Source organism: Poecilia latipinna, unplaced genomic scaffold, assembly GCF_001443285.1.
Source record: "Poecilia latipinna isolate Pla-1442-1.1 unplaced genomic scaffold, P_latipinna-1.0 Scaffold4841, whole genome shotgun sequence".
Taxonomy (NCBI): domain Eukaryota; kingdom Metazoa; phylum Chordata; class Actinopteri; order Cyprinodontiformes; family Poeciliidae; genus Poecilia; species Poecilia latipinna.
The window spans coordinates 1-8,784 of record NW_015117457.1 but is presented as its reverse complement, the minus strand read 5'-3'; the positions used below and the strand labels follow the sequence as shown (position 1 = coordinate 8,784).

Here is an 8,784-nt window from a genome sequence, read left to right as displayed (position 1 = left end):
TGGAAGGCTAACACTAGTCAGACAGATCCGTAACGATTTAGAGCAACTGAAACTGGAAATGTTTACATTTGTTGGGTTGAACAACTACATCTTCCCACGAGAGGCCCATTAAGTTTGCTCCTTAACATTCAAAGAAAGTTACTTTTTTTTTAGCTAAAGTTGTGGGTTGAGGCTGTCGTCTAGGCACAAGCTGGTCAGTCATAGATTAAAATACACCTGGCATCAATTTTTCCACCTTTTGTCCTAAATCTGTTTGTTAGTAGCTTGTATCATAAAACTGTGTTAGTTTTACACAATATTACACTCAACTGTTTTTGTGATTAACGGATGTTATGCACACACAGCATTTTATAGGTTCCACCCCTCACAAAACAACAAATAAATAATAAAAAAAGAGTAGATGATAAGAATGTTTTCATCTGTAGTTATAGGATTTTTTTTTCCAACACAAAATTGGAAAACAAAGATGTCATAAACCTAACATTCTTTTTAAATATTCTGGGTTACCTCTTCCAAATCAAAGCCTAACACGGTTAAAGTAATTCTTTGGGTTTTGGAAAAGGCTGCCTATCAGCATCAACTATTTTTTTTTTTTTTTTTTTTTGCAATTTCCAGCTAACTGTGCGGATTAATAGAACAGACAGCCTCAATCAAACTTTAGCCTACTAATGTGAGCAACGTTTGGAGAGAAGCTAGGAAGTTTCTTAAAGGTGGAGTTACATAACATTTATGAAAAATATACGTTTTACATATTTATTGAAACTGTCACCATGTCATAACAGCATGTTATGACACAGATGATTTGAGAATAAACTGTGCTCTCCTCTGACCTCTACTGAACTATTGCCCATCTTTATCTAAATCTAATGATTATTGAAGGGCAATATATCATACAGACTTCATGATCTGTACTCTTTTGGTTCAACGTAGTTTTTATTTTATGTTGCGTTTAGTTTTTATTCAAGTGCATTTTTTTGTTAACGGGAGTCTGAGAGTCCATTTTATTTTTGTTTACGGTTGTTTTTGTTTATTTCGTTTACCAGTTCCAGAGTTTAGTGCTCTTTTGAAAATGAAGTGTATTTATTTTTGGCAGGATGTGGATTCATTGTTCTGTCATTACCGTTACATCAATTTAAAATTGTCTTCAAAGAATATTGTTGTTTATCGCAGTACTTTTTGGGACAAGGCTAAATTTGTTATGGTGACATTTCACAAATTATCTGTATCGTACCAAACTGTCACAGTATATAACTTATAAAAGTTATAAACTTTTATAAGTTTTAACTTATAAAAGTTATATACTGCAGCTTTAAAGTACGAGACAGCTCATTGCTGCCAATGAGGAGCGCATGAACAGTTTCAGTTCATTTTTACGAAAAGCTGTGAAAACAAGGTCTTTAAAATATAACAGGAACATTTCAGCAGTCAGACTTCCCCCTCTTTGAGGATTTCATCACTTTTCTTTAAGCTCACTGTACTTTGACGTGGACAAATTTCTTATAGAGCAATTTTTATCAGCGTCTGGAATGCAGACATGACTTCTGCATCCCACATGAAATATCTGGACTGACCCTTCAACGCTGAAGAAGCCTTTCCTCTTATTGGTGGACTGAGGAACATCGTCTACTGCTTTGCACTTTTCAGTTACTAACAAACCAATAGGAAACGACACTGTGTGAATATAGCAGCAGGTCAAAGTTGTTTATGTACCAAGAAGCCAAAATTGAAGTATTTTTTTAATAATAAACAATTGTAAGCCCGTAATTTGGATATTTCGGTTTGTCTTTATGTGTTGTGATGTGGCAGGCTGTGATTGGTGACAAAGAGGTCATGTTAGATAATTCTCTGATTTATGTAAATAATAAATCAGATTCTCCCAGGTGAGAGTCAAAGGTTACACTCTTCAAAGTTAAGTATAAATTGGTGTGTGGGAGGAAAAAAAACAAAACAAAAAAACAGAGCCAGCTTTGAAATCAGAGCATGCAAAAGGAGCTTCAGAGCAAACTGGAGGCTGTTGGTTAAATTTATGGATCTGCATTGCGGCAGCCAGGGCTCAGACTGCCAGCACCCATCTGGATGATACGGTTTTCTGTCTAAATGGCTCTTTATTCTCATTTGATGGTCAGCATTTAATGTGAATAAGGTTTCACATATACACTCACCGGCCACTTTATTAGGTACACCTGTCCGGCTGCTCATGAACACAAATGTTGAATCAATCCAGTGGCAGCAACTCAATGCATTTAGGCATGCAGACACGGACAAGACGATCTGCTGCAGCGCAAACCGAGCATCATAGCGAGGAAGAGAGGTTATTTGAGAGACGTTGAACGTGGCATGGTTGTTGGTGTCAGCCGGGCGGGTCTGAGTATTTCAGAAACTGCCGATCTACTGGGACTTTCACGCACAACCATCTCTAGGGTTTGCAGAGAATGGTCCGAAAAAGAGAAAATGCCTTGTTGATGGCAGAGATCAGAGGAGGCTGGCCAGACTGGTTGGAGCTGATAGAACGGGAACACTGACTCAAATAACCAACCAAGGTATGCAGAAGAGCATCTCTGAATGCACATCGAACCTTGAGGTGGATGGGCTGCAGCAGCAGAAGGCCACACCAGGCGCCACTCCTGTCAGCTAAGAACAGGAAACTGAGGCTACAGTTCACACAGGCTCACAGAAGATCGAAAAAACGTTGCCTGGTCTGATGAGCCTCGATTTCTGCTGCGACATTCGGATGGTCGGGTCAGGATTTGGTGTCAACAACATGGAAGCAGGGATCCATCCTGCCTTGTGTCGACGGTTCAGGCTGGTGGTGCAATGGCAGAGGAATGCAGCACATACATTGATTCAAAATTGATTACCAGTTTTTTCCACCCCTGGTCCTCAAGGTACTCTGCCCTGCGTGTTTTAGATGTTCCTCTGCTTCAACACACCCCATTCAGCAAAACTCTGTTATCAGCCATCAATTGAAATCATGTGAATTGAAGAACACGAGTTTGATCCACCGTCAATTGTGAACTTTAATCATAATTTCAACCTTTTTGATCATAATTCAACATTAAATTAACATGTTTTGCAACCTGCAAACAAGCCAACAGTGAAGGGGCTTGTGTGGTTGGGACACTCCTGTGAATGGGGTTGCTGGACCGCTCCACTGATGAGTGACTTATATGTGTTTTTGTGTCAACACATTATGCACAATCAGTAATCATTTTCATGGATAATTAGGAAAAAGCACAGAAAGGAATCAAGGGGTCCGACAAACAGCATACATTGATTCAGCATCGATCAGTCGTTGATCAGAAGATGGCATTCGAATCATTAGAATTCAACCACAAAACAACATTGATTCAATGACATCTCTTAGCTACAATTGGATGATTGATCCATCGTTAATTGTCGACCTCAACCAAAAATCAACCTTTTCGACCAGAATTCAACGTTAGTTTACCAACGCTCGCTATCTGGGACTTGGTATGTGCATGAGACTAATCTCAAAGCTTCTGGCCCTGGTAGATCGGGTCTCTGTTGCCGTTTCAGCTGTTACAGTGAATCAGAGGGATGATAAGCTGCTCTTTGTTCATGTGTCTCTGTCATATATAGGTCATGCTCTTATTGTTCTGCCTCCCCCTCACTGTGTACGGACCGCGTGTGTGGGTATGTGTCACTGTTGTCCAAACAATGCACAACAGCACTACGGGATCGCCTCAAGCTGAGACTGAAGCTCATCACCCAGTACAGGCTACTAGCATCTCAAACCGTGGGAAAAAACACGATGCTAAGTTGAGCATTTCCAACACTGCAGTGAATGTGGCGAGTAATAGTTTTAATTCTCTGTTACATGCCAATGTAAAATGCCAAACCATCCTATCAGTTTCTGTGTGTTGTATTTGGTTAATCCTGAAAATGTGAGAATTGCCCATCGGTTAGATCGGAAACATGAGCCAAATGAGATAAACTGTCATGAGTTGCGGTTAGAGGTGGTGAGGGACTGTAGAGACACGACGGGGATCTGACAGAGAACAAGAGACACATGTGGGACTAAATACACAGGGAAGGTAATCAGGGAACACAAAACACAGCTGGGAGTCTTGTAGCCGCCTTTTGTGGGAGGCTACAAGACGCCCAAAAAAGTCCAAAACCAAAACAACCCAACCAGGGTGGGCAGAGGGGTGCTGGACGGAGAGGCAGAGTCCAAAGAAACAAACTTAGTTAACAAAAAAAAACAAAGGTGGAAAACAGGGAAAACAAACTAAGTCCCAAAATAAACAAAATGGTCAGGGCGGGCGGGGCCTGCCGCAAAAAGTCCGACGAAGGAGGCGGATCCCTCGGAAGAGATCCAGCTGGAGGGCAGGAGGTGGACCCATCAGGGTAGGGCTGGCTATTGGCGCAGGCTGGACCCACCAAGAGGCGGAGGCGGGCTTCAACATAAAATGTGTTGAAGTGGATTTATTCAGAACTGCAAGGTAATTCTGCTCTGACACCCATTTTCACAGTGAGACAGGCTTTGCTACCTGGAGCAATTTCACAACTCATACCAAGTAAAGGGGTACTCAAAGCAAAACAAGAAAAAAGTATTACTTACACAAACGTAACACAATAAATGGTACCAATAAATATTCATATGCAGGCAAATCATTAGAACTAAACTAATCTAAGGTCAATCAAAGAAAAATAAACTTAGTTTAATATAAATCCTCAGATTGCCCTGTGATGGACTGGCGGCCTGTCCAGAGAGACCCGCCTATCGCCTGCTGCTGGAGATGGACACCCTGCAGACCCCGACTGGATAAGAGTGTAAGGTCCAGTTTAAAACAGATCTGTCTGTTTTAAACTGGAACCAGGTCTAAATCTTATGTTTCATGAGAGCAGAAGCCAAGAGGCCAAAAAAGCTTAATCTCAGAGAAAGAAGTGAAAAATGGACAATCTATTAAAATTCGCAGCTCTACATCAAATTTTCAGCCGTATTAGATGTTGGACAGCTTAGAAATGCTGAGAAGCAGCAGATCTGACTCTTTAAGCTTTGTACAAGTATGACTGCTCCCATTAGCTCAGGTTATAACAGGAAATAAGATCAGCTACCATAACTATGCGGATGATACACAGCTCTACATTACGATGTCACCAGGTGACCTTTGACCCCATCCAATCACTGAACAGATGCTTAGAATAGATAGATGTGTGGATGTGCCAAACCCTTCTCCAGCTGATCAGAAACAAAACTGAAATTATCTTTGGGCCTAAAGAGGAACGATCTAGAGTTATAGATCTAGAGTCAATGCACAGGTAAGGTAAGGCGATTTTATTCATATAGCACATTTTCAGCAACAAGGCAATTCAAAGTGCTGCAGCTTCAGTTATTACAACTAAAACCAGCAATCAGCCCCAAATCTGGGAGTAGTGATGGACTCTGCCCTGAACCTTCAGAGCCACATAAAGACAGTCACAAAGTCGGCCTTCTATCACCTGAAGAACATCTCCAGGATTAGAGGACTGATGTCTCAGATCTGTCTGAGCTCTAGAGAAACTCATCCATGCGTTTATCTTTAGTAGCATTGATTACTGCAACAGCGTCTTCATAGGTCTGTGCAACAAATCAGTCAGCTGCAGCTGATTCAGATGCTGCTGCTGGAGTTCTGACTAAAACCAGGAAGATAGAGAACATAACACCAGTTTTAAAATCCTTTACTGGCTCCCTGTAGCTCAGAGGACAGACTTTAAAATATTGTTAGTTTATAAATCACTGAACGGCTCAGCACCACAACAATTAAAGATCTGCTGTTGTTGTACCAGCCTTCCAGACCCCTCAGGTTCTGGATCCCCAGAACCAGAACCATAACTGACCCCATGAATGGAGGAGAAGCTCCATTCAGCTTCTATGCACCACAAATCTGGAACAAACTTCCAGAAAACAGTAAAACAGCTGAAACACTGAGTGCCTTTAGATCTCAACTAAAAACCCTCCTGGTTAGAGTCGTATTTGAAACGTAATCAATTTAATGACGGCACTTGACTTAATGTGATGTTTTGATTGTTGATTCTACATGACTTTGTGTTTTTGTGTTATGATGTAAAGCACTTTGAAATGCCCTGCTGCTGAAATGTGCTACACAAATAAAACTTGATTTGATTGTAGAGTTTGTGGTATGGATCCAAGGAACATTAGTTTCTACTGTTTTAGAGATTAATGGGGTTCCTTAAGTGAATAAATACCAAACATAGATGAACTGTGTCACTCTTATTCTAATGTTCCAGGAGATTCATTTGTATGTTTAAACATATTGATTACAAACTACTAAAACTAGTAAAAGAAGGAATGAATAACTTTATTTAAACAGTCACTCAAACCAGGTCAAATGCAACAATTTGATAGAATAAACAAAAACAGAGCCCAAAATTCAAAACAGATTGTATCAAAGGGTTCAAAGAGATCACGTGTGTCTACAGTTCTACAGGAAGTTAAAAAAAGTCTGCTGCTGAAGGTCGTCTTTTAGGTGTGTTTGGCAGAGATTTGGAACCGGTCTTCTTGGAGAAGTTAGGGGTTTTCTTTGATGTCTTCCTGGAGCCAGTGGACGCTGTGGTGGGCGGAGACTTTAGGACCCCAAACTTTGGTTTTTGCTGTGGGTCAAAGGGCACCCGAGACAAACCTTCTGGACTGAGGAGCAAGCTGCGATCAGTCTTCTTGAACTCTAAAAGACAAATAAATAAATAAATAAATAACAGTAAAGACTTTCACATTTCAGCTCAATTTCAACTTGGAAAACAAGATTTCCACTTCCCAGCAAAATTAATCTGTACATTGAAGAAACAAACTCTATAAATGCTTACTTGGCCCACCAAGTAATATTTAGATAATGACCCTTGCAACCAAGTAACACCGTCACAACATCTGCAGTAGATGTCCTGACCTGTCATCATGGCATCAATACTTGGCCTAGTCCAGCGCTTACCTTTTCTCTTTTTTATGCTTCAAAAAATAAAACTAAGAACAAAATGCTGACCTGCAAACAGTAACTCACTGTCACCGGTTGTTACGCAGCTTCTTACCAGCAGTTTTGTTGTTCTTCAGCCCAAATGTGACTTTCTTTGACTCCGACATGGGGGTCAGCTGTCTCTGTGGAATCAAAGCACAGTCAGTATCTGTGCTCAGTGTTTCCACATGTTCTTAGAAACTACACAGCAGCAGGACTGTGGTTCATCGTTTAAAGCTTCAAATCACTTCTCTCTCACTTCAGGGATATGAACAAAACAACGTTTATGATCATATTTTATCGCAACAATCAAAGCATCACAAACTGCTCTGGAAACTAATTTCTATTGTGTGGAGCTTTGATGTTCATATGTTGCTGCTCTCGATGAGCCAATGGTGGAAAAAAATAGCAAAACAATTCCAACTCTGAGTTTCAGCTAACATCTTCTTGTATATTTTATGTTTATCATAAATAAACCAAACTCATGAGGGAAAAATTGTTTCTGTAAAAGCAAACTATGATAATAACACATCCCTAAGCAGGGGGCGCCGTGTCCGCCTTGTTCCTGGGAGGCTGACTGGGGAAACGATCACGGGTCTTACCACCAGAAGTAGTATTTCACTGTGTAATCGATAGATTTTTGCTAATCGCAGATGCTATATTTATCTTTTCTGTTATTGTAAAATATCATGCAAAACAGTGTTCAATAAGATGTCTTTACAGAGCTCTGCTACGTGTTGTGCTGTCTGTGGCTGTGCTAATAAGACCAAGTTTAATTCGTGATTGCAACAGGCGTGTTTTGAACATGCTCCCAAAACTAAAAAAGAACGTACCTGTGATAAACGGTTTTTATCACAAGCAACCTACTTGCACACTGTGTGCATGTAAAATGTATGAGCAGTAAATATTGTGTTGAACCACAGAAAGCAAGGAATTCAAATTGTGACGCCCTTTATGGGTTAAAGAGACTCAAGAAACTGTAACAGCGGGGGGCCCAATCGAAGTTTTTGTCATGGGGCCCAAGATTCCTGGCGGCGCCCCTGTACCCAAGACACTCCACTAAGTACATAGATAAACAGATTAAAATAAACCCTCCACTGTAAGAAGTGATGCAGTCTCATGTGTCTTCACCTTCGTCCTGGCAGCAGGTGTACCCGGGCTGCCGTTAGTCTTACAGTACAGCGCTGGTGGAACTGCAACTTTTCTCTGAAAGCTGATAAAATCAGACCCTGAAATATTCTTCTTGTTTGTCTTTTTGAGGCTCTGGGGAGTCGATGGCTGTTTGGCTACCTGGAAAAGAAAAGAAAATGTCTCGTTTTGTTTTTACGACACTGATTTTGACGAAACTCCTGTAAAACACGGAGTTCTTCCCGCCAGCAGAACCTTCTCAGAACGTTTCCGCTCCAGCAGATTTACTCTGGTCTGGTTTGCTCTAACCTCTCGTGGTTTCTGTTGATTCTGTTTCTTCTCAGAGTGAAAAGTCCAAGGAAACCAAAATCTGTCAGTACAAACCAGTCTGGTCACGTGTTTATGAGATATGAGATTAATAACTTGTTATCGCAAGCAAAGGGAAAAAAAACTCAATTGAATAGAAACACAGGTAGTAGGTGATACTCAGGCTGTAATCATATGACTGTTTCTCTGTAGTGCTACATGTAAAATCATCTGAAGTACTGCATGACGCTACAAGCTTTTTCCTCTGTTTATTATTAGTTTCCTCTACCGGATCCCACAATACAACACATACCTGACTACAGTAAACCAATTGGCTCAACACCTGTTAGCTGTGCTGACCTGAGGCATAGGCGTAAATCCA

The 8,784-nt window shown here is 40.8% G+C and overlaps 1 long non-coding RNA gene across 1 annotated transcript; it reads right to left on the bottom strand.

Moving 5' to 3' along the window:
* Positions 1 to 6,302: 6,302 nt before the first annotated feature.
* LOC106943063 (uncharacterized) lies at positions 6,303 to 8,778 on the bottom strand. The gene is made up of 3 exons (XR_001423800.1): positions 8,100 to 8,778; positions 7,045 to 7,111; positions 6,303 to 6,686 (listed from the first exon to the last, which is right to left on the bottom strand). It is a non-coding gene; the product is annotated as an uncharacterized LOC106943063 (long non-coding RNA).
* Between the last annotated feature and the right edge of the window lie 6 nt (positions 8,779 to 8,784).